Raw genomic sequence first — 26,329 nt, 5'->3', positions numbered from 1 at the left:
CTTGTCCTGTGATAAAAAGACTTCTGTTTACATCGCCAAAGCTCTCAGGGGAGCATTTGCAACCGGTTGGCACCATTTTTGAGTGAATTGCCAAAAGTCAGATTTTTGCTGAAATTGTGATCAAGCGCTGGCAGCTCACAACAGGAGGGAGGGCACGAGTCAGGAGTGGCCACACCTCCATCGGGGAGCGAAGAGACGGTTAGACGGAAGGTGGAAGGTTGGGCGCGTGCGCCAAGTTCAAATGCTCAGGAAGGTGGCGCAGCAGGCAGCCCGGAAAGGGAGCCAGGTCCTAAAGCCCGGCGCAAGGAGACAGGAGGGTCCGGGGGGTCAGCGTAAGAAGAATCCCGGAAGGAAGAGACCCCGGGGGGCAGAGGGACCCAGAGAAGAACAGTCAGGCGGAAAAGGTGGAGCAGGGCTAGGATATTAAGTTGGTGTACAAGGGGCGGAGACTCAGACGGAGCTTCGCCGATCTAAGCATAAGACGTAGAGTTGCACGCAGCAGCTTGAGAGTGGAAACTGTAACTCAATAAAGACTTTTATTTAATGATCGCTGGCTAGCGTGATCCTCTGTGAGCTAGGATCTGGAAGCAACTCTGACAGGAGCATTTTCAAGCTTTTGGCACCATTTTTGAGTGAATTGCCAAAAGTCAGATTTTTGCTGAAATTGTGACCCCCGGGGCTTAGGGATTTTTTCAAAAAAATATTTTCTGCCGGTAAAGTTTTTGAGGACTGGTTTCTTGTCCTGTGATAAAAAGCCTTCTGTTTCGAGTGCCAAACCTTTCAGGAGAGCATTTTCAAGCTTTTGGCACCATTTTTGAGTGAATTGCCAAAAGTCAGATTTTTGCTGAAATTGCGACCCCGGGGCTTAGGGATTTTTTCAAAAAAATATTTTCTGCCGGTTAAGTTTTTGAGGGCTGATTTCTTGTCCTGTGATAAAAAGCCTTCTGTTTCGAGTGAGAAACCTTTCAGGGGAGCATTTTCAAGCTTTTGGCAACATTTTTGAGTGAATTGCCAAAAGTCAGATTTTTGCTGAAATTGTGACCCCGGGGCTTAGGGATTTTTTCAAAAAAATATTTTCTGCCGGTTAAGTTTTTGAGGGCTGATTTCTTGTCCTGTGATAAAAAGCCTTCTGTTTCGACTGCAAAACCTTTCAGGAGCGCATTTTCAAGCTTTTGGCACCATTTTTGAGTGAATTGACAAAATATTTTCTGCCGGTTAAGTTTTTAAGGGCTGATTTCTTGTCCTGTGATAAAAAGCCTTCTGTTTCGAGTGCCAAACCTTTCAGGAGAGCATTTTCAAGCTTTTGGCACCATTTTTGAGTGAATTGCCAAAAGTCAGATTTTTGCTGAAATTGTGACCCTAGGGATTTTTTCAAAAAAATATTTTCTGCCGGTTAAGTTTTTGAGAGCTGATTTCTTGTCCTGTGATAAAAAGCCTTCTGTTTCGACTGCAAAACCTTTCAGGAGAGCATTTTCAAGCTTTTGGCAACATTTTTGAGTGAATTGCCAAAAGTCAGATTTTTGCTGAAATTGTGACCCCGGGGCTTAGGGATTTTTTCAAAAAAATATTTTCTGCCGGTTAAGTTTTTGAGAGCTGATTTCTTGTCCTGTGATAAAAAGCCTTCTGTTTCGAGTGCCAAACTTTTCAGGAGCGCATTTTCAAGCTTTTGGCACCATTTTTGAGTGAATTGACAAAAGTCAGATTTTTGTTGAAATTGTGACCCCGGGGCTTAGGGATTTTTTCAAAAAAATATTTTCTGCCGGTTAAGTTTTTGAGGGCTGATTTCTTGTCCTGTGATAAAAAGACTTCTGTTTCGAGTGAGAAACCTTTCAGGGGAGCATTTGCAACCGGTTGGCACCATTTTTGAGTGAATTGCCAAAAGTCAGATTTTTGCTGAAATTGTGATCAAGCGCTGGCAGCTCACAACAGGAGGGAGGGCACGAGTCAGGAGTGGCCACACCTCCATCGGGGAGCGAAGAGACGGTTAGACGGAAGGTGGAAGGTTGGGCGCGTGCGCCAAGTTCAAATGCTCAGGAAGGTGGCGCAGCAGGCAGCCCGGAAAGGGAGCCAGGTCCTAAAGCCCGGCGCAAGGAGACAGGAGGGTCCGGGGGGTCAGCGTAAGAAGAATCCCGGAAGGAAGAGACCCCGGGGGGCAGAGGGACCCAGAGAAGAACAGTCAGGCGGAAAAGGTGGAGCAGGGCTAGGATATTAAGTTGGTGTACAAGGGGCGGAGACTCAGACGGAGCTTCGCCGATCTAAGCATAAGACGTAGAGTTGCACGCAGCAGCTTGAGAGTGGAAACTGTAACTCAATAAAGACTTTTATTTAATGATCGCTGGCTAGCGTGATCCTCTGTGAGCTAGGATCTGGAAGCAACTCTGACAGGAGCATTTTCAAGCTTTTGGCACCATTTTTGAGTGAATTGACAAAAGTCAGATTTTTGCTGAAATTGTGACCCCCGGGGCTTAGGGATTTTTTCAAAAAAATATTTTCTGCCGGTAAAGTTTTTGAGGACTGGTTTCTTGTCCTGTGATAAAAAGCCTTCTGTTTCGAGTGCCAAACCTTTCAGGAGAGCATTTTCAAGCTTTTGGCACCATTTTTGAGTGAATTGCCAAAAGTCAGATTTTTGCTGAAATTGCGACCCCGGGGCTTAGGGATTTTTTCAAAAAAATATTTTCTGCCGGTTAAGTTTTTGAGGGCTGATTTCTTGTCCTGTGATAAAAAGCCTTCTGTTTCGAGTGAGAAACCTTTCAGGGGAGCATTTTCAAGCTTTTGGCAACATTTTTGAGTGAATTGCCAAAAGTCAGATTTTTGCTGAAATTGTGACCCCGGGGCTTAGGGATTTTTTCAAAAAAATATTTTCTGCCGGTTAAGTTTTTGAGAGCTGATTTCTTGTCCTGTGATAAAAAGCCTTCTGTTTCGACTGCAAAACCTTTCAGGAGCGCATTTTCAAGCTTTTGGCACCATTTTTGAGTGAATTGACAAAATATTTTCTGCCGGTTAAGTTTTTAAGGGCTGATTTCTTGTCCTGTGATAAAAAGCCTTCTGTTTCGAGTGCCAAACCTTTCAGGAGAGCATTTTCAAGCTTTTGGCACCATTTTTGAGTGAATTGCCAAAAGTCAGATTTTTGCTGAAATTGTGACCCTAGGGATTTTTTCAAAAAAATATTTTCTGCCGGTTAAGTTTTTGAGAGCTGATTTCTTGTCCTGTGATAAAAAGCCTTCTGTTTCGACTGCAAAACCTTTCAGGAGAGCATTTTCAAGCTTTTGGCAACATTTTTGAGTGAATTGCCAAAAGTCAGATTTTTGCTGAAATTGTGACCCCGGGGCTTAGGGATTTTTTCAAAAAAATATTTTCTGCCGGTTAAGTTTTTGAGAGCTGATTTCTTGTCCTGTGATAAAAAGCCTTCTGTTTCGAGTGCCAAACTTTTCAGGAGCGCATTTTCAAGCTTTTGGCACCATTTTTGAGTGAATTGACAAAAGTCAGATTTTTGTTGAAATTGTGACCCCGGGGCTTAGGGATTTTTTCAAAAAAATATTTTCTGCCGGTTAAGTTTTTGAGGGCTGATTTCTTGTCCTGTGATAAAAAGACTTCTGTTTCGAGTGAGAAACCTTTCAGGGGAGCATTTGCAAACAGTTGGCACCATTTTTGAGTGAATTGCCAAAAGTCAGATTTTTGCTGAAATTGTGACCCCGGGGCTTAGGGATTTTTTCAAAAAAATATTTTCTGCCGATTAAGTTTTTGAGAGCTGATTTCTTGTCCTGTGATAAAAAGACTTCTGTTTCCATCGCCAAAGCTTTCAGGCGAACATTTGCAAGCTTCTGGCACAATTTTCGAGTGAATTGCCAAAAGTCAGATTTTTGTTGAAATTGTGACCCCGGGGCTTAGGGATTTTTTCAAAAAAATATTTTCTGCCGGTTAAGTTTTTGAGGGCTGATTTCTTGTCCTGTGATAAAAAGACTTCTGTTTCGAGGGCCAAACCTGTCAGGGGAGCATTTTCAAGCTTTTGGCACCTTTTTTGATTGAACTGCCAAAAGTCAGATTTTTGCTGAAATTGTGACCTCGGGCCTTAGGGATTTTTTCAAAAAAATATTTTCTGCCGGATAAGTTTTTGAGGGCTGATTTCTTGTCCTGTGATAAAAAGCCTTCTGTTTCGAGGGCCAAACCTTTCAGGGCAGCATTTTCAAGCTTCTGGCACAATTTTCGAGTGAATTGCCAAAAGTCAGATTTTTGTTGAAATTGTGACCCCGGGGCTTAGGGATTTTTTCAAAAAAATATTTTCTGCCCATTAAGTTTTTGAGAGCTGATTTTTTGTCCTGTGATAAAAAGACTTCTGTTTCCATCGCCAAAGCTTTCAGGGGAGCATTTGCAACCGGTTGGCACCATTTTTGAGTGAATTGCCAAAAGTCAGATTTTTGCTGAAATTGTGACCCCGGGGTTTAGGGATTTTTTCAAAAAAATATTTTCTGCCGGTTAAGTTTTTGAGGGCTGATTTCTTGTCCTGTGATAAAAAGCCTTCTGTTTCGAGTGCCAAACCTTTCAGGAGAGCATTTGCAACCGTTTGGCACCATTTTTGAGTGAATTGGCAAAAGTCAGACTTTTGCTGAAATTGTGACCCCGGGGCTTAGGGATTTTTTCAAAAAAATATTTTCTGCCGGTTAAGTTTTTGAGGGCTGATTTATTTTCCTGTGATAAAAAGCCTTCTGTTTCGAGTGAGAAACCTTTCAGGGGAGCATTTTCAAGCTTTTGGCACCATTTTTGAGTGAATTGCCAAAAGTCAGATTTCTGCTGAAATTGTGACCCCGGGGCTTAGGGATTTTTTCAAAAAAATATTTTCTGCCGGTTAAGTTTTTGAGGGCTGATTTCTTGTCCTGTGATAAAAAGCCTTCTGTTTCCATCACCAAAGCTTTCAGGGGAGCATTTGCAACCGGTTGGCACCTTTTTTAAGTGAACTGCCAAAAGTCAGTTTTTTGCTGAAATTGTGACCCCGGGGCTTAGGGATTTTTTCAAAAAAATATTTTCTGCCCGTTAAGTTTTTGAGTGCCAAACGTTTCAGGAGAGCATTTTCAAGCTTTTGGGACCATTTTTGAGTGAATTGCCAAAAGTCAGATTTTTGCTGAAATTGTGGCCTCGGGGCTTAGGGATTTTTTCAAAAAAATATTTTCTGCCGGTTAAGTTTTTGAGGGCTGATTTCTTGTCCTGTGATAAAAATCCTTCAGTTTTGAGGGCCAAACCGTTCAGGGGAGCATTTTCAAGCTTTTGGCACCATTTTTGAGTGAATTGCCAAAAGTCACATTTTTCCTGAAATTGTGAAACCGGGGCTTAGGGATTTTTTCAAAAAAATATTTTCTGCCGGTTAAGTTTTTGAGGGCTGATTTCTTGTCCTGTGATAAAAAGCCTTCTGTTTCCATCACCAAAGCTTTCAGGGGAGCATTTGCAACCGGTTGGCACCTTTTTTAAGTGAACTGCCAAAAGTCAGTTTTTTGCTGAAATTGTGACCCCGGGGCTTAGGGATTTTTTCAAAAAAATATTTTCTGCCCGTTAAGTTTTTGAGGGCTGATTTCTTGTCCTGTGATAAAAATCCTTCAGTTTTGAGGGCCAAACCGTTCAGGGGAGCAATTTCAAGCTTTTGGCACCATTTTTGAGTGAATTGCCAAAAGTCAGATTTTTGCTGAAATTGTGACCCCGGGGCTTAGGGATTTTTTCAGAAAAATATTTTCTGCCGGATAAGTTTTTGAGGGCTGATTTCTTGTCCTGTGATAAAAATCCTTCTGTTTTGAGTGCCAAACCTTTCAGGGGAGCATTTTCAAGCTTTTGGTACCATTTTTGAGTGAACTGCCAAAAGTCATATTTTTGCTGAAATTGTGACCCCGGGGCTTAGGGATTTTTTCAAAAAAATATTTTCTGCCGGATAAGTTTTCGAGGGCTGATTTCTTGTCCTGTGATAAAAAGCCGTCGTTTCCATCGCCAAAGCTTTCAGCGGAGCATTTTCAAGCTTTTGGCACCATTTTTGAGTGAATTGCCAAAAGTCACATTTTTGCTGAAATTGTGACCCCGGGGCTTAGGGATTTTTTCAAAAAAATATTTTCTGCCGGTTAAGTTTTTGAGGGCTGATTTCTTGTCCTGTGATAAAAAGCCTTTGTTTCCATCACCAAAGCTTTCAGGGGAGCATTTGCAACCGGTTGGCACCATTTTTGAGTGAACTGCCAAAAGTCAGATTTTTGCTGAAATTGTGACCCCGGGGCTTAGGGATTTTTTCAAAAAAATATTTTCTGCCCGTTAAGTTTTTGAGGGCTGATTTCTTGTCCTGTGATAAAAATCCTTCAGTTTTGAGGGCCAAACCGTTCAGGGGAGCATTTTCAAGCTTTTGGCACCATTTTTGAGTGAATTGCCAAAAGTCAGATTTTTGCTGAAATTGTGACCCCGGGGCTTAGGGATTTTTTCAGAAAAATATTTTCTGCCGGATAAGTTTTTGAGGGCTGATTTCTTGTCCTGTGATAAAAATCCTTCTGTTTTGAGTGCCAAACCTTTCAGGGGAGCATTTTCAAGCTTTTGGAACCATTTTTGAGTGAATTGCCAAAAGTCATATTTTTGCTGAAATTGTGACCCCGGGGCTTAGGGATTTTTTCAAAAAAATATTTTCTGCCGATTAAGTTTTTGCGGGCTGATTTCTTGTCCTGTGATAAAAAGCCTTCTGTTTACATCGCCAAAGCTTTCAGGGGAGCATTTGCAACCGGTTGGCACCATTTTTGAGTGAACTGCCAAAAGTCACATTTTTGCTGAAATTGTGACCCCAGGGCTTAGGGATTTTTTCAAAAAAATATTTTCTGCCGGTTAAGTTTTTGAGGGCTGATTTCTTGTCCTGTGATAAAAAGCCTTCTGTTTCCATCGCCAAAGCTTTCAGCGGAGCATTTTCAAGCTTTTGGCACCATTTTTGAGTGAATTGCCAAAAGTCACATTTTTCCTGAAATTGTGACACCGGGGCTTAGGGATTTTTTCAAAAAAATATTTTCTGCCGGTTAAGTTTTTGAGGGCTGATTTCTTGTCCTGTGATAAAAAGCCTTCTGTTTCCATCACCAAAGCTTTCAGGGGAGCATTTGCAACCGGTTGGCACCATTTTTGAGTGAACTGCCGAAAGTCACATTTTTGCTGAAATTGTGACCCCGGGGCTTAGGGATTTTTTCAAAAAAATATTTTCTGCCCGTTAAGTTTTTGAGGGCTGATTTCTTGTCCTGTGATAAAAATCCTTCAGTTTTGAGGGCCAAACCGTTCAGGGGAGCATTTTCAAGCTTTTGGCACCATTTTTGAGTGAATTGCCAAAAGTCAGATTTTTGCTGAAATTGTGACCCCCGGGGCTTAGGGATTTTTTCAGAAAAATATTTTCTGCCGGATAAGTTTTTGAGGGCTGATTTCTTGTCCTGTGATAAAAATCCTTCTGTTTTGAGTGCAAAACCTTTCAAGGGAGCATTTTCAAGCTTTTGGCACCATTTTTGAGTGAACTGCCAAAAGTCAGATTTTTGCTGAAATTGTGACCCCGGGGCTTAGGGATTTTTTCAAAAAAATATTTTCTGCCGGTTAAGTTTTTGAGGGCTGATTTCTTGTCCTGTGATAAAAAGCCTTCTGTTTCCATCGCCAAAGCTTTCAGGGGAGCATTTTCAAGCTTTTGGCACCATTTTTGAGTGAATTGCCAAAAGTCACATTTTTCCTGAAATTGTGACCCCGGGGCTTAGGGATTTTTTCAGGAAAATATTTTCTGCCGGATAAGTTTTTGAGGGCTGATTTCTTGTCCTGTGATAAAAATCCTTCTGTTTTGAGTGCCAAACCTTTCAGGGGAGCATTTTCAAACTTTTGGTACCATTTTTGAGTGAACTGCCAAAAGTGATATTTTTGCTGAAATTGTGACGCCGGGGCATAGGGATTTTTTCAAAAAAATATTTTCTGCCGATTAAGTTTTTGAGGGCTGATTTCTTGTCCTGTGATAAAAAGCCTTCTTTTTCCATCACCAAAGCTTTCAGGGGAGCATTTGCAACTGGTTGGCACCATTTTTGAGTGAACTGCCAAAAGTCATATTTTTGCTGAAATTGTGACCCCGGGGCTTTGGGATTTTTTCAAAAAAATATTTTCTGCCGGTTAAGTTTTTGAGGGCTGATTTCTTCTCCTGTGATAAAAAGCCTTCTGTTTCCATCACCAAAGCTTTCAGGGGAGCATTTGCAACCGGTTGGCACCATTTTTGAGTGAACTGCCAAAAGTCATATTTTTGCTGAAATTGTGACCCCGGGGCTTAGGGATTTTTTCAAAAAAATATTTTCTGCCCGTTAAGTTTTTGAGGGCTGATTTCTTGTCCTGTGATAAAAATCCTTCAGTTTTGAGGGCCAAACCGTTCAGGGGAGCATTTTCAAGCTTTTGGCACCATTTTTGAGTGAATTGCCAAAAGTCAGATTTTTGCTGAAATTGTGACCCCGGGGCTTAGGGATTTTTTCAGAAAAATATTTTCTGCCGGATAAGTTTTTGAGGGCTGATTTCTTGTCCTGTGATAAAAATCCTTCTGTTTTGAGTGCCAAACCTTTCAGGGGAGCATTTTCAAGCTTTTGGCACCATTTTTGAGTGAATTGCCAAAAGTCAGATTTTTGCTGAAATTGTGACCCCGGGGCTTAGGGATTTTTTCAAAAAAATATTTTCTGCCGGTTAAGTTTTTGAGGGCTGATTTCTTGTCCTGTGATAAAAAGCCTTCTGTTTCGAGGGCCAAACCTTTCAGGGGAGCATTGTCAAGCTTTTGGCACCATTTTTGAGTGAATTGCCAAAAGTCAGATTTTTGCTGAAATTGTGACCCCGGGGCTTAGGGATTTTTTCAAAAAAATATTTTCTGCCGGTTAAGTTTTTGAGGGCTGATTTCTTGTCCTGTGATAAAAAGCCTTCTGTTTTGAGGGCCAAACCGTTCAGGGGAGCATTTTCAAGCTTTTGGCACCATTTTTGAGTGAATTGCCAAAAGTCAGATTTTTGCTGAAATTGTGACCCCGGGGCTTAGGGATTTTTTCAAAAAAATATTTTCTGCCGGATAAGTTTTTGAGGGCTGATTTCTTGTCCTCTGATAAAAAGACTTCTGTTTCCATCGCCAAAGCTTTCAGCGGAGCATTTTCAAGCTTTTGGCACCATTTTTGAGTGAATTGCCAAAAGTCAGATTTTTGCTGAAATTGTGACCCCGGGGCTTAGGGATTTTTTCAAAAAAATATTTTCTGCCGGTTAAGTTTTTGAGGGCTGATTTCTTGTCCTGTGATAAAAAGCCTTCTGTTTTGAGGGCCAAACCGTTCAGGGGAGCATTTTCAAGCTTTTGGCACCATTTTTGAGTGAATTGCCAAAAGTCAGATTTTTGCTGAAATTGTGACCCCGGGGCTTAGGGATTTTTTCAGAAAAATATTTTCTGCCGGATAAGTTTTTGAGGGCTGATTTCTTCTCCTGTGATAAAAATCCTTCTGTTTTGAATGCGAAACGTTTCAGGGGAGCATTTTCAAGCTTTTGGGACCATTTTTGAGTGAACTGCCAAAAGTCAGATTTTTGCTGAAATTGTGACCCCGGGGCTTAGGGATTTTTTCAAAAAAATATTTTCTGCCGGTTAAGTTTTTGAGGGCTGATTTATTTTCCTGTGATAAAAAGCCTTCTGTTTCGAGTGAGAAACCTTTCAGGGGAGCATTTTCAAGCTTTTGGCACCATTTTTGAGTGAATTGCCAAAAGTCAGATTTCTGCTGAAATTGTGACCCCGGGGCTTAGGGATTTTTTCAAAAAAATATTTTCTGCCGGTTAAGTTTTTGAGGGCTGATTTCTTGTCCTGTGATAAAAAGCCTTCTGTTTCCATCACCAAAGCTTTCAGGGGAGCATTTGCAACCGGTTGGCACCTTTTTTAAGTGAACTGCCAAAAGTCAGTTTTTTGCTGAAATTGTGACCCCGGGGCTTAGGGATTTTTTCAAAAAAATATTTTCTGCCCGTTAAGTTTTTGAGTGCCAAACGTTTCAGGAGAGCATTTTCAAGCTTTTGGGACCATTTTTGAGTGAATTGCCAAAAGTCAGATTTTTGCTGAAATTGTGGCCTCGGGGCTTAGGGATTTTTTCAAAAAAATATTTTCTGCCGGTTAAGTTTTTGAGGGCTGATTTCTTGTCCTGTGATAAAAATCCTTCAGTTTTGAGGGCCAAACCGTTCAGGGGAGCATTTTCAAGCTTTTGGCACCATTTTTGAGTGAATTGCCAAAAGTCACATTTTTCCTGAAATTGTGAAACCGGGGCTTAGGGATTTTTTCAAAAAAATATTTTCTGCCGGTTAAGTTTTTGAGGGCTGATTTCTTGTCCTGTGATAAAAAGCCTTCTGTTTCCATCACCAAAGCTTTCAGGGGAGCATTTGCAACCGGTTGGCACCTTTTTTAAGTGAACTGCCAAAAGTCAGTTTTTTGCTGAAATTGTGACCCCGGGGCTTAGGGATTTTTTCAAAAAAATATTTTCTGCCCGTTAAGTTTTTGAGGGCTGATTTCTTGTCCTGTGATAAAAATCCTTCAGTTTTGAGGGCCAAACCGTTCAGGGGAGCAATTTCAAGCTTTTGGCACCATTTTTGAGTGAATTGCCAAAAGTCAGATTTTTGCTGAAATTGTGACCCCGGGGCTTAGGGATTTTTTCAGAAAAATATTTTCTGCCGGATAAGTTTTTGAGGGCTGATTTCTTGTCCTGTGATAAAAATCCTTCTGTTTTGAGTGCCAAACCTTTCAGGGGAGCATTTTCAAGCTTTTGGTACCATTTTTGAGTGAACTGCCAAAAGTCATATTTTTGCTGAAATTGTGACCCCGGGGCTTAGGGATTTTTTCAAAAAAATATTTTCTGCCGGATAAGTTTTCGAGGGCTGATTTCTTGTCCTGTGATAAAAAGCCGTCGTTTCCATCGCCAAAGCTTTCAGCGGAGCATTTTCAAGCTTTTGGCACCATTTTTGAGTGAATTGCCAAAAGTCACATTTTTGCTGAAATTGTGACCCCGGGGCTTAGGGATTTTTTCAAAAAAATATTTTCTGCCGGTTAAGTTTTTGAGGGCTGATTTCTTGTCCTGTGATAAAAAGCCTTTGTTTCCATCACCAAAGCTTTCAGGGGAGCATTTGCAACCGGTTGGCACCATTTTTGAGTGAACTGCCAAAAGTCAGATTTTTGCTGAAATTGTGACCCCGGGGCTTAGGGATTTTTTCAAAAAAATATTTTCTGCCCGTTAAGTTTTTGAGGGCTGATTTCTTGTCCTGTGATAAAAATCCTTCAGTTTTGAGGGCCAAACCGTTCAGGGGAGCATTTTCAAGCTTTTGGCACCATTTTTGAGTGAATTGCCAAAAGTCAGATTTTTGCTGAAATTGTGACCCCGGGGCTTAGGGATTTTTTCAGAAAAATATTTTCTGCCGGATAAGTTTTTGAGGGCTGATTTCTTGTCCTGTGATAAAAATCCTTCTGTTTTGAGTGCCAAACCTTTCAGGGGAGCATTTTCAAGCTTTTGGAACCATTTTTGAGTGAATTGCCAAAAGTCATATTTTTGCTGAAATTGTGACCCCGGGGCTTAGGGATTTTTTCAAAAAAATATTTTCTGCCGATTAAGTTTTTGCGGGCTGATTTCTTGTCCTGTGATAAAAAGCCTTCTGTTTACATCGCCAAAGCTTTCAGGGGAGCATTTGCAACCGGTTGGCACCATTTTTGAGTGAACTGCCAAAAGTCACATTTTTGCTGAAATTGTGACCCCAGGGCTTAGGGATTTTTTCAAAAAAATATTTTCTGCCGGTTAAGTTTTTGAGGGCTGATTTCTTGTCCTGTGATAAAAAGCCTTCTGTTTCCATCGCCAAAGCTTTCAGCGGAGCATTTTCAAGCTTTTGGCACCATTTTTGAGTGAATTGCCAAAAGTCACATTTTTCCTGAAATTGTGACACCGGGGCTTAGGGATTTTTTCAAAAAAATATTTTCTGCCGGTTAAGTTTTTGAGGGCTGATTTCTTGTCCTGTGATAAAAAGCCTTCTGTTTCCATCACCAAAGCTTTCAGGGGAGCATTTGCAACCGGTTGGCACCATTTTTGAGTGAACTGCCGAAAGTCACATTTTTGCTGAAATTGTGACCCCGGGGCTTAGGGATTTTTTCAAAAAAATATTTTCTGCCCGTTAAGTTTTTGAGGGCTGATTTCTTGTCCTGTGATAAAAATCCTTCAGTTTTGAGGGCCAAACCGTTCAGGGGAGCATTTTCAAGCTTTTGGCACCATTTTTGAGTGAATTGCCAAAAGTCAGATTTTTGCTGAAATTGTGACCCCCGGGGCTTAGGGATTTTTTCAGAAAAATATTTTCTGCCGGATAAGTTTTTGAGGGCTGATTTCTTGTCCTGTGATAAAAATCCTTCTGTTTTGAGTGCCAAACCTTTCAAGGGAGCATTTTCAAGCTTTTGGCACCATTTTTGAGTGAACTGCCAAAAGTCAGATTTTTGCTGAAATTGTGACCCCGGGGCTTAGGGATTTTTTCAAAAAAATATTTTCTGCCGGTTAAGTTTTTGAGGGCTGATTTCTTGTCCTGTGATAAAAAGCCTTCTGTTTCCATCGCCAAAGCTTTCAGGGGAGCATTTTCAAGCTTTTGGCACCATTTTTGAGTGAATTGCCAAAAGTCACATTTTTCCTGAAATTGTGACCCCGGGGCTTAGGGATTTTTTCAGGAAAATATTTTCTGCCGGATAAGTTTTTGAGGGCTGATTTCTTGTCCTGTGATAAAAATCCTTCTGTTTTGAGTGCCAAACCTTTCAGGGGAGCATTTTCAAACTTTTGGTACCATTTTTGAGTGAACTGCCAAAAGTGATATTTTTGCTGAAATTGTGACGCCGGGGCATAGGGATTTTTTCAAAAAAATATTTTCTGCCGATTAAGTTTTTGAGGGCTGATTTCTTGTCCTGTGATAAAAAGCCTTCTTTTTCCATCACCAAAGCTTTCAGGGGAGCATTTGCAACTGGTTGGCACCATTTTTGAGTGAACTGCCAAAAGTCATATTTTTGCTGAAATTGTGACCCCGGGGCTTTGGGATTTTTTCAAAAAAATATTTTCTGCCGGTTAAGTTTTTGAGGGCTGATTTCTTGTCCTGTGATAAAAAGCCTTCTGTTTCCATCACCAAAGCTTTCAGGGGAGCATTTGCAACCGGTTGGCACCATTTTTGAGTGAACTGCCAAAAGTCATATTTTTGCTGAAATTGTGACCCCGGGGCTTAGGGATTTTTTCAAAAAAATATTTTCTGCCCGTTAAGTTTTTGAGGGCTGATTTCTTGTCCTGTGATAAAAATCCTTCAGTTTTGAGGGCCAAACCGTTCAGGGGAGCATTTTCAAGCTTTTGGCACCATTTTTGAGTGAATTGCCAAAAGTCAGATTTTTGCTGAAATTGTGACCCCGGGGCTTAGGGATTTTTTCAGAAAAATATTTTCTGCCGGATAAGTTTTTGAGGGCTGATTTCTTGTCCTGTGATAAAAATCCTTCTGTTTTGAGTGCCAAACCTTTCAGGGGAGCATTTTCAAGCTTTTGGCACCATTTTTGAGTGAATTGCCAAAAGTCAGATTTTTGCTGAAATTGTGACCCCGGGGCTTAGGGATTTTTTCAAAAAAATATTTTCTGCCGGTTAAGTTTTTGAGGGCTGATTTCTTGTCCTGTGATAAAAAGCCTTCTGTTTCGAGGGCCAAACCTTTCAGGGGAGCATTGTCAAGCTTTTGGCACCATTTTTGAGTGAATTGCCAAAAGTCAGATTTTTGCTGAAATTGTGACCCCGGGGCTTAGGGATTTTTTCAAAAAAATATTTTCTGCCGGTTAAGTTTTTGAGGGCTGATTTCTTGTCCTGTGATAAAAAGCCTTCTGTTTTGAGGGCCAAACCGTTCAGGGGAGCATTTTCAAGCTTTTGGCACCATTTTTGAGTGAATTGCCAAAAGTCAGATTTTTGCTGAAATTGTGACCCCGGGGCTTAGGGATTTTTTCAAAAAAATATTTTCTGCCGGATAAGTTTTTGAGGGCTGATTTCTTGTCCTCTGATAAAAAGACTTCTGTTTCCATCGCCAAAGCTTTCAGCGGAGCATTTTCAAGCTTTTGGCACCATTTTTGAGTGAATTGCCAAAAGTCAGATTTTTGCTGAAATTGTGACCCCGGGGCTTAGGGATTTTTTCAAAAAAATATTTTCTGCCGGTTAAGTTTTTGAGGGCTGATTTCTTGTCCTGTGATAAAAAGCCTTCTGTTTTGAGGGCCAAACCGTTCAGGGGAGCATTTTCAAGCTTTTGGCACCATTTTTGAGTGAATTGCCAAAAGTCAGATTTTTGCTGAAATTGTGACCCCGGGGCTTAGGGATTTTTTCAGAAAAATATTTTCTGCCGGATAAGTTTTTGAGGGCTGATTTCTTCTCCTGTGATAAAAATCCTTCTGTTTTGAATGCGAAACGTTTCAGGGGAGCATTTTCAAGCTTTTGGGACCATTTTTGAGTGAATTGCCAAAAGTCAGATTTTTGCTGAAATTGTGACCCCGGGGCTTAGGGATTTTTTCAAAAAAATATTTTCTGCCGGTTAAGTTTTTGAGGGCTGATTTCTTCTCCTGTGATAAAAATGCTTCTGTTTTGAATGCCAAACCTTTCAGGGGAGCATTTTCAAGCTTTTGGCACCATTTTTGAGTGAATTGCCAAAAGTCAGATTTTTGCTGAAATTGTGACCCCGGGGCTTAGGGATTTTTTCAAAAAAATATTTTCTGCCGGATAAGTTTTTGAGGGCTGATTTCTTGTCCTGTGATAAAAAGCCTTTGTTTCCATCACCAAAGCTTTCAGGGGAGCATTTGCAACCGGTTGGCACCATTTTTGAGTGAACTGCCAGAAGTCAGATTTTTGCTGAAATTGTGACCCCGGGGCTTAGGGATTTTTTCAGAAAAATATTTTCTGCCGGATAAGTTTTTGAGGGCTGATTTCTTCTCCTGTGATAAAAATCCTTCTGTTTTGAATGCGAAACGTTTCAGGGGAGCATTTTCAAGCTTTTGGGACCATTTTTGAGTGAATTGCCAAAAGTCAGATTTTTGCTGAAATTGTGACCCCGGGGCTTAGGGATTTTTTCAAAAAAATATTTTCTGCCGGATAAGTTTTTGAGGGCTGATTTCTTGTCCTGTGATAAAAAGCCTTTGTTTCCATCACCAAAGCTTTCAGGGGAGCATTTGCAACCGGTTGGCACCATTTTTGAGTGAACTGCCAGAAGTCAGATTTTTGCTGAAATTGTGACCCCGGGGCTTAGGGATTTTTTCAAAAAAATATTTTCTGCCGGTTAAGTTTTTGAGGGCTGATTTCCTGTCCTGTGATAAAAAGCCTTCTGTTTTGAGTGCCAAACCTGTCAGGGGAGCATTTGCAACCGGTTGGCAACATTTTTGAGTGAACTGCCAAAAGTCGGATTTTTGCTGAAATTGTGACCCCGGGGCTTAGGGATTTTTTCAAAAAAATATTTTCTGCCGGATAAGTTTTTGAGGGCTGATTTCTTGTCCTGTGATAAAAAGCCTTCTGTTTCCATCGCCAAAGCTTTCAGCGGAGCATTTTCAAGCTTTTGGCACCATTTTTGAGTGAATTGCCAAAAGTCACATTTTTCCTGAAATTCTGACACCGGGGCTTAGGGATTTTTTCAAAAAAATATTTTCTGCCGGTTAAGTTTTTGAGGGCTGATTTCTTGTCCTGTGATAAAAAGCCTTCTGTTTCCATCACCAAAGCTTTCAGGGGAGCATTTGCAACCGGTTGGCACCTTTTTTAAGTGAACTGCCAAAAGTCAGTTTTTTGCTGAAATTGTGACCCCGGGGCTTAGGGATTTTTTCAAAAAAATATTTTCTGCCCGTTAAGTTTTTGAGGGCTGATTTCTTGTCCTGTGATAAAAATCCTTCAGTTTTGAGGGCCAAACCGTTCAGGGGAGCATTTTCAAGCTTTTGGGACCATTTTTGAGTGAATTGCCAAAAGTCAGATTTTTGCTGAAATTGTGACCCCGGGGCTTAGGGATTTTTTCAGAAAAATATTTTCTGCCGGATAAGTTTTTGAGGGCTGATTTCTTGTCCTGTGATAAAAATCCTTCTGTTTTGAGTGCCAAACCTTTCAGGGGAGCATTTTCAAGCTTTTGGTACCATTTTTGAGTGAACTGCCAAAAGTCATATTTTTGCTGAAATTGTGACCCCGGGGCTTAGGGATTTTTTCAAAAAAATATTTTCTGCCGGATATTTTTTCGAGGGCTGATTTCTTGTCCTGTGATAAAAAGCCGTCGTTTCCATCGCCAAAGCTTTCAGCGGAGTATTTTCAAGCTTTTGGCACCATTTTTGAGTGAATTGCCAAAAGTCACATTTTTGCTGAAATTGTGACCCCGGGGCTTAGGGATTTTTTCAAAAAAATATTTTCTGCCGGTTAAGTTTTTGAGGGCTGATTTCTTGTCCTGTGATAAAAAGCCTTTGTTTCCATCACCAAAGCTTTCAGGGGAGCATTTGCAACCGGTTGGCACCATTTTTGAGTGAACTGCCAAAAGTCAGATTTTTGCTGAAATTGTGACCCCGGGGCTTAGGGATTTTTTCAAAAAAATATTTTCTGCCGGTTAAGTTTTTGAGGGCTGATTTCTTGTCCTGTGATAAAAAGCCTTCTGTTTCCATCGCCAAAGCTTTCAGCGGAGCATTTTCAAGCTTTTGGCACCATTTTTGAGTGAATTGCCAAAAGTCACATTTTTCCTGAAATTGTGACCCCGGGGCTTAGGGATTTTTTCAAAAAAATATTTTCTGCCGGTTAAGTTTTTGAGGGCTGATTTCTTGTCCTGTGATTAAAAGCCTTTGTTTCCATCACCAAAGCTTTCAGGGGAGCATTTGCAACCGGTTGGCACCATTTTTGAGTGAACTGCCAAAAGTCAGATTTTTGCTGAAATTGTGACCCCGGGGCTTAGGGATTTTTTCAAAAAAATATTTTCTGCCCGTTAAGTTTTTGAGGGCTGATTTCTTGTCCTGTGATAAAAATCCTTCAGTTTTGAGGGCCAAACCGTTCAGGGGAGCATTTTCAAGCTTTTGGCACCATTTTTGAGTGAATTGCCAAAAGTCAGATTTTTGCTGAAATTGTGACCCCGGGGCTTAGGGATTTTTTCAGAAAAATATTTTCTGCCGGATAAGTTTTTGAGGGCTGATTTCTTGTCCTGTGATAAAAATCCTTCTGTTTTGAGTGCCAAACCTTTCAGGGGAGCATTTTCAAGCTTTTGGAACCATTTTTGAGTGAACTGCCAAAAGTCATATTTTTGCTGAAATTGTGACCCCGGGGCTTAGGGATTTTTTCAAAAAAATATTTTCTGCCGATTAAGTTTTTGAGGGCTGATTTCTTGTCCTGTGATAAAAAGCCTTCTGTTTACATCGCCAAAGCTTTCAGGGGAGCATTTGCAACCGGTTGGCACCATTTTTGAGTGAACTGCCAAAAGTCACATTTTTGCTGAAATTGTGACCCCAGGGCTTAGGGATTTTTTCAAAAAAATATTTTCTGCCGGTTAAGTTTTTGAGGGCTGATTTCTTGTCCTGTGATAAAAAGCCTTCTGTTTCCATCGCCAAAGCTTTCAGCGGACCATTTTCAAGCTTTTGGCACCATTTTTGAGTGAATTGCCAAAAGTCACATTTTTCCTGAAATTGTGACACCGGGGCTTAGGGATTTTTTCAAAAAAATATTTTCTGCCGGTTAAGTTTTTGAGGGCTGATTTCTTGTCCTGTGATAAAAAGCCTTCTGTTTCCATCACCAAAGCTTTCAGGGGAGCATTTGCAACCGGTTGGCACCATTTTTGAGTGAACTGCCAAAAGTCACATTTTTGCTGAAATTGTGACCCCGGGGCTTAGGGATTTTTTCAAAAAAATATTTTCTGCCGGTTAAGTTTTTGAGGGCTGATTTCTTGTCCTGTGATAAAAAGCCTTCTGTTTCCATCGCCAAAGCTTTCAGCGGACCATTTTCAAGCTTTTGGCACCATTTTTGAGTGAATTGCCAAAAGTCACATTTTTCCTGAAATTGTGACACCGGGGCTTAGGGATTTTTTCAAAAAAATATTTTCTGCCGGTTAAGTTTTTGAGGGCTGATTTCTTGTCCTGTGATAAAAAGCCTTCTGTTTCCATCACCAAAGCTTTCAGGGGAGCATTTGCAACCGGTTGGCACCATTTTTGAGTGAACTGCCAAAAGTCACATTTTTGCTGAAATTGTGACCCCGGGGCTTAGGGATTTTTTCAAAAAAATATTTTCTGCCCGTTAAGTTTTTGAGGGCTGATTTCTTGTCCTGTGATAAAAATCCTTCAGTTTTGAGGGCCAAACCGTTCAGGGGAGCATTTTCAAGCTTTTGGCACCATTTTTGAGTGAATTGCCAAAAGTCAGATTTTTGCTGAAATTGTGACCCCCGGGGCTTAGGGATTTTTTCAGAAAAATATTTTCTGCCGGATAAGTTTTTGAGGGCTGATTTCTTGTCCTGTGATAAAAATCCTTCTGTTTTGAGTGCCAAACCTTTCAGGGGAGCATTTTCAAGCTTTTGGCACCATTTTTGAGTGAACTGCCAAAAGTCAGATTTTTGCTGAAATTGTGACCCCGGGGCTTAGGGATTTTTTCAAAAAAATATTTTCTGCCGGTTAAGTTTTTGAGGGCTGATTTCTTGTCCTGTGATAAAAAGCCTTCTGTTTCCATCGCCAAAGCTTTCAGGGGAGCATTTTCAAGCTTTTGGCACCATTTTTGAGTGAATTGCCAAAAGTCACATTTTTCCTGAAATTGTGACGCCGGGGCATAGGGATTTTTTCAAAAAAATATTTTCTGCCGATTAAGTTTTTGAGGGCTGATTTCTTGTCCTGTGATAAAAAGCCTTCTGTTTCCATCACCAAAGCTTTCAGGGGAGCATTTGCAACCGGTTGGCACCATTTTTGAGTGAACTGCCAAAAGTCATATTTTTGCTGAAATTGTGACCCCGGGGCTTTGGGATTTTTTCAAAAAAATATTTTCTGCCGGTTAAGTTTTTGAGGGCTGATTTCTTGTCCTGTGATAAAAAGCCTTCTGTTTCCATCACCAAAGCTTTCAGGGGAGCATTTGCAACCGGTTGGCACCATTTTTGAGTGAACTGCCAAAAGTCATATTTTTGCTGAAATTGTGACCCCGGGGCTTAGGGATTTTTTCAAAAAAATATTTTCTGCCCGTTAAGTTTTTGAGGGCTGATTTCTTGTCCTGTGATAAAAATCCTTCAGTTTTGAGGGCCAAACCGTTCAGGGGAGCATTTTCAAGCTTTTGGCACCATTTTTGAGTGAATTGCCAAAAGTCAGATTTTTGCTGAAATTGTGACCCCGGGGCTTAGGGATTTTTTCAGAAAAATATTTTCTGCCGGATAAGTTTTTGAGGGCTGATTTCTTGTCCTGTGATAAAAATCCTTCTGTTTTGAGTGCCAAACCTTTCAGGGGAGCATTTTCAAGCTTTTGGCACCATTTTTGAGTCAACTGCCAAAAGTCAGATTTTTGCTGAAATTGTGACCCCGGGGCTTAGGGATTTTTTCAAAAAAATATTTTCTGCCGGTTAAGTTTTTGAGGGCTGATTTCTTGTCCTGTGATAAAAAGCCTTCTGTTTTGAGTGCCAAACCTTTCAGGGGAGCATTTTCAAGCTTTTGGCACCATTTTTGAGTGAATTGCCAAAAGTCAGATTTTTGCTGAAATTGTGACCCCGGGGCTTAGGGATTTTTTCAAAAAAATATTTTCTGCCGGATAAGTTTTTGAGGGCTGATTTCTTGTCCTCTGATAAAAAGACTTCTGTTTCCATCGCCAAAGCTTTCAGCGGAGCATTTTCAAGCTTTTGGCACCAATTTTGAGTGAATTGCCAAAAGTCAGATTTTTGCTGAAATTGTGACCCCGGGGCTTAGGGATTTTTTCAAAAAAATATTTTCTGCCGGTTAAGTTTTTGAGGGCTGATTTCTTGTCCTGTGATAAAAAGCCTTCTGTTTTGAGGGCCAAACCGTTCAGGGGAGCATTTTCAAGCTTTTGGCACCATTTTTGAGTGAATTGCCAAAAGTCAGATTTTTGCTGAAATTGTGACCCCGGGGCTTAGGGATTTTTTCAGAAAAATATTTTCTGCCGGATAAGTTTTTGAGGGCTGATTTCTTCTCCTGTGATAAAAATCCTTCTGTTTTGAATGCCAAACGTTTCAGGGGAGCATTTTCAAGCTTTTGGGACCATTTTTGAGTGAATTGCCAAAAGTCAGATTTTTGTTGAAATTGTGACCCCGGGGCTTAGGGATTTTTTCAAAAAAATATTTTCTGCCGGTTAAGTTTTTGAGGGCTGATTTCTTGTCCTGTGATAAAAAGCCTTCTGTTTCGAGGGCCAAACATGTCAGGGGAGCATTTTCAAGCTTTTGGCACCATTTTTGATTGAACTGCCAAAGGTCAGATTTTTGCTGAAATTGTGACCTCGGGGCTCAGGGATTTTTTCAAAAAAATATTTTCTGCCGGTTAAGTTTTTGAGGGTTGATTTCTTGTCCTGTGATAAAAAGCCTTATTTTTCGAGTGCCAAACCTGTCAGGTGAGCATTTGCAACCGGTTGGCACCATTTTTGAGTGAATTGCCAAAAGTCAGATTTTTGCTGAAATTGTGACCCCGGGGCATAGGGATTTTTTCAGAAAAATATTTTCTGCCGGATAAGTTTTCGAGGGCTGATTTCTTGTCCTGTGATAAAAAGCCTTCGTTTCCATCGCCAAAGCTTTCAGCGGAGCATTTTCAAGCTTTTGGCACCATTTTTGAGTGAATTGCCAAAAGTCAGATTTTTGCTGAAATTGTGACCCCGGGGCTTAGGGATTTTTTCAGAAAAATATTTTCTGCCGGATAAGTTTTTGAGGGCTGATTTCTTGTCCTGTGATAAAAATCCTTCTGTTTTGAGTGCCAAACCTTTCAGGGGAGCATTTTCAAGCTTTTGGTACCATTTTTGAGTGAACTGCCAAAAGTCATATTTTTGCTGAAATTGTGACCCCGGGGCATAGGGATTTTTTCAAAAAAATATTTTCTGCCGATTAAGTTTTTGAGGGCTGATTTCTTGTCCTGTGATAATAAGCCTTCTGTTTCCATCACCAAAGCTTTCAGGGGAGCATTTGCAACCGGTTGGCACCATTTTTGAGTGAACTGCCAAAAGTCATATTTTTGCTGAAATTGTGACCCCGGGGCATAGGGATTTTTTCAGAAAAATATTTTCTACCGGTTAAGTTTTTGAGGGCTGATTTCTTGTCCTGTGATAAAAAGCCTTCTGTTTCCATCGCCAAAGCTTTCAGGGGAGCATTTTCAAGCTTTTGGCACCATTTTTGAGTGAACTGCCAAAAGTCAGATTTTTGCTGAAATTGTGACCCCGGGGCTTAGGGATTTTTTCAAAAAAATATTTTCTGCCGGTTAAGTTTTTGAGGGCTGATTTCTTGTCCTGTGATAAAAAGCCTTCTGTTTTGAGTGCCAAACCTTTCAGGGGAGCATTTTCAAGCTTTTGGCACCATTTTGGAGTGAATTGCCAAAAGTCAGATTTTTGCTGAAATTGTGACCCCGGGCCTTAGGGATTTTTCAAAAAAATATTTTCTGCCGGTTAAGTTTTTGAGGGCTGATTTCTTGTCCTGTGATAAAAAGCCTTCTGTTTCCATCGCCAAAGCTTTCAGGTGAGCATTTGCAACCGGTTGGCACCATTTTTGAGTTGACTGCCAAAAGTCAGATTTTTGCTGAAATTGTGACCCCGGGGCTTAGGGATTTTTTCAAAAAAATATTTTCTGCCGGATAAGTTTTCGAGGGCTGATTTCTTGTCCTGTGATAAAAAGCCTTCGTTTCCATCGCCAAAGCTTTCAGCGGAGCATTTTCAAGCTTTTGGCACCATTTTTGAGTGAATTGCCAAAAGTCAGATTTTTGCTGAAATTGTGACCCCGGGGCTTAGGGATTTTTTCAGAAAAATATTTTCTGCCGGTTAAGTTTTTGAGGGCTGATTTCTTGTCCTGTGATAAAAAGACTTCTGTTTCCATCGCCAAAGCTTTCAGGGGAGCATTTTCAAGCTTTTGGCACCATTTTTGAGTGAATTGCCAAAAGTCAGATTTTTGCTGAAATTGTGACCCCGGGGCTTAGGGATTTTTTCAAAAAAATATTTTCTGCCGGTTAAGTTTTTGAGGGCTGATTTCTTGTCCTGTGATAAAAAGCCTTCTGTTTTGAGGGCCAAACCGTTCAGGGGAGCATTTTCAAGCTTTTGGCACCATTTTTGAGTGAATTCCCAAAAGTCAGATTTTTGCTGAAATTGTGACCCCGGGGCTTAGGGATTTTTTCAGAAAAATATTTTCTGCCGGATAAGTTTTTGAGGGCTGATTTCTTCTCCTGTGATAAAAATCCTTCTGTTTTGAATGCCAAACGTTTCAGGGGAGCATTTTCAAGCTTTTGGGACCATTTTTGAGTGAATTGCCAAAAGTCAGATTTTTGCTGAAATTGTGACCCCGGGGCTTAGGGATTTTTTCAAAAAAATATTTTCTGCCGGTTAAGTTTTTGAGGGCTGATTTCTTGTCCTGTGATAAAAATCCTTCTGTTTTGAGTGCCAAACCTTTCAGGGGAGCATTTTCAAGCTTTTGGTACCATTTTTGAGTGAACTGCCAAAAGTGATATTTTTGCTGAAATTGTGACGCCGGGGCATAGGGATTTTTTCAAAAAAATATTTTCTGCCGATTAAGTTTTTGAGGGCTGATTTCTTGTCCTGTGATAAAAAGCCTTCTGTTTCCATCACCAAAGCTTTCAGGGGAGCATTTGCAACCGGTTGGCACCATTTTTGAGTGAACTGCCAAAAGTCATATTTTTGCTGAAATTGTGACCCCGGGGCTTTGGGATTTTTTCAAAAAAATATTTTCTGCCGGTTAAGTTTTTGAGGGCTGATTTCTTGTCCTGTGATAAAAAGCCTTCTGTTTCCATCACCAAAGCTTTCAGGGGAGCATTTGCAACCGGTTGGCACCATTTTTGAGTGAACTGCCAAAAGTCATATTTTTGCTGAAATTGTGACCCCGGGGCTTAGGGATTTTTTCAAAAAAATATTTTCTGCCGGATAAGTTTTCGAGGGCTGATTTCTTGTCCTGTGATAAAAAGCCTTCGTTTCCATCGCCAAAGCTTTCAGCGGAGCATTTTCAAGCTTTTGGCACCATTTTTGAGTGAATTGCCAAAAGTCAGATTTTTGCTGAAATTGTGACCCCGGGGCTTAGGGATTTTTTCAGAAAAATATTTTCTGCCGGATAAGTTTTTGAGGGCTGATTTCTTGTCCTGTGATAAAAATCCTTCTGTTTTGAGTGCCAAACCTTTCAGGGGAGCATTTTCAAGCTTTTGGCACCATTTTTGAGTGAATTGCCAAAAGTCAGATTTTTGCTGAAATTGTGACCCCGGGGCTTAGGGATTTTTTCAAAAAAATATTTTCTGCCGGTTAAGTTTTTGAGGGCTGATTTCTTGTCCTGTGATAAAAAGCCTTCTGTTTTGAGGGCCAAACCGTTCAGGGGAGCATTTTCAAACTTTTGGCACCATTTTTGAGTGAATTGCCAAAAGTCAGATTTTTGCTGAAATTGTGACCCCGGGGCTTAGGGATTTTTTCAAAAAAATATTTTCTGCCGGATAAGTTTTTGAGGGCTGATTTCTTGTCCTCTGATAAAAAGACTTCTGTTTCCATCGCCAAAGCTTTCAGCGGAGCATTTTCAAGCTTTTGGCACCATTTTTGAGTGAATTGCCAAAAGTCAGATTTTTGCTGAAATTGTGACCCCGGGGCTTAGGGATTTTTTCAGAAAAATATTTTCTGCCGGATAAGTTTTTGAGGGCTGATTTCTTCTCCTGTGATAAAAATCCTTCTGTTTTGAATGCCAAACGTTTCAGGGGAGCATTTTCAAGCTTTTGGGACCATTTTTGAGTGAATTGCCAAAAGTCAGATTTTTGCTGAAATTGTGACCCCGGGGCTTAGGGATTTTTTCAAAAAAATATTTTCTGCCGGTTAAGTTTTTGAGGGCTGATTTCTTGTCCTGTGATAAAAAGCCTTCTGTTTCGAGGGCCAAACATGTCAGGGGAGCATTTTCAAGCTTTTGGCACCATTTTTGATTGAACTGCCAAAGGTCAGATTTTTGCTGAAATTGTGACCTCGGGGCTCAGGGATTTTTTCAAAAAAATATTTTCTGCCGGTTAAGTTTTTGAGGGTTGATTTCTTGTCCTGTGATAAAAAGCCTTCTTTTTCGAGTGCCGAACCTGTCAGGTGAGCATTTGCAACCGGTTGGCACCATTTTTGAGTGAATTGCCAAAAGTCAGATTTTTGCTGAAATTGTGACCCCGGGGCTTAGGGATTTTTTCAGAAAAATATTTTCTGCCGGATAAGTTTTTGAGGGCTGATTTCTTGTCCTGTGATAAAAATCCTTCTGTTTTGAGTGCCAAACCTTTCAGGGGAGCATTTTCAAGCTTTTGGTACCATTTTTGAGTGAACTGCCAAAAGTCATATTTTTGCTGAAATTGTGACCCCGGGGCATAGGGATTTTTTCAAAAAAATATTTTCTGCCGATTAAGTTTTTGAGGGCTGATTTCTTGTCCTGTGATAATAAGCCTTCTGTTTCCATCACCAAAGCTTTCAGGGGAGCATTTGCAACCGGTTGGCACCATTTTTGAGTGAACTGCCAAAAGTCATATTTTTGCTGAAATTGTGACCCCGGGGCTTAGGGATTTTTTCAGAAAAATATTTTCTACCGGTTAAGTTTTTGAGGGCTGATTTCTTGTCCTGTGATAAAAAGCCTTCTGTTTCCTTCGCCAAAGCTTTCAGGGGAGCATTTTCAAGCTTTTGGCACCATTTTTGAGTGAACTGCCAAAAGTCAGATTTTTGCTGAAATTGTGACCCCGGGGCTTAGGGATTTTTTCAAAAAAATATTTTCTGCCGGTTAAGTTTTTGAGGGCTGATTTCTTGTCCTGTGATAAAAAGCCTTCTGTTTTGAGTGCCAAACCTTTCAGGGGAGCATTTTCAAGCTTTTGGCACCATTTTAGAGTGAATTGCCAAAAGTCAGATTTTTGCTGAAATTGTGACCCCGGGCCTTAGGGATTTTTCAAAAAAATATTTTCTGCCGGTTAAGTTTTTGAGGGCTGATTTCTTGTCCTGTGATAATAAGCCTTCTGTTTCCATCACCAAAGCTTTCAGGGGAGCATTTGCAACCGGTTGGCACCATTTTTGAGTGAACTGCCAAAAGTCATATTTTTGCTGAAATTGTGACCCCGGGGCTTAGGGATTTTTTCAGAAAAATATTTTCTACCGGTTAAGTTTTTGAGGGCTGATTTCTTGTCCTGTGATAAAAAGCCTTCTGTTTCCTTCGCCAAAGCTTTCAGGGGAGCATTTTCAAGCTTTTGGCACCATTTTTGAGTGAACTGCCAAAAGTCAGATTTTTGCTGAAATTGTGACCCCGGGGCTTAGGGATTTTTTCAAAAAAATATTTTCTGCCGGTTAAGTTTTTGAGGGCTGATTTCTTGTCCTGTGATAAAAAGCCTTCTGTTTTGAGTGCCAAACCTTTCAGGGGAGCATTTTCAAGCTTTTGGCACCATTTTAGAGTGAATTGCCAAAAGTCAGATTTTTGCTGAAATTGTGACCCCGGGCCTTAGGGATTTTTCAAAAAAATATTTTCTGCCGGTTAAGTTTTTGAGGGCTGATTTCTTGTCCTGTGATAAAAAGCCTTCTGTTTCCATCGCCAAAGCTTTCAGGGGAGCATTTTCAAGCTTTTGGCACCATTTTTGAGTTGACTGCCAAAAGTCAGATTTTTGCTGAAATTGTGACCCCGGAGCTTAGGGATTTTTTCAAAAAAATATTTTCTGCTGGTTAAGTTTTTGAGGGCTGATTTCTTGTCCTGTGATAAAAAGCCTTCTGTTTCGAGTGCCAAACCTTTCAGGAGAGCATTTTCAAGCTTTTGGCACCATTTTTGAGTGAACTGCCAAAAGTCAGATTTTTGCTGAAATTGTGACCCCGGGGCTTAGGGATTTTTTCAAAAAAATATTTTCTGCCGGTTAAGTTTTTGAGGGCTGATTTCTTGTCCTGTGATAAAAAGCCTTCTGTTTCGAGGGCCAAACATGTCAGGGGAGCATTTTCAAGCTTTTGGCACCATTTTTGATTGAACTGCCAAAGGTCAGATTTTTGCTGAAATTGTGACCTCGGGGCTCAGGGATTTTTTCAAAAAAATATTTTCTGCCGGTTAAGTTTTTGAGGGTTGATTTCTTGTCCTGTGATAAAAAGCCTTATTTTTCGAGTGCCGAACCTGTCAGGTGAGCATTTGCAACCGGTTGGCACCATTTTTGAGTGAATTGCCAAAAGTCA

This window comes from Podarcis liolepis (assembly GCF_965112155.1).
Source record: "Podarcis liolepis genome assembly, chromosome: 5".
Taxonomy (NCBI): domain Eukaryota; kingdom Metazoa; phylum Chordata; class Lepidosauria; order Squamata; family Lacertidae; genus Podarcis; species Podarcis liolepis.
This window is presented reverse-complemented; position numbering follows the sequence as displayed.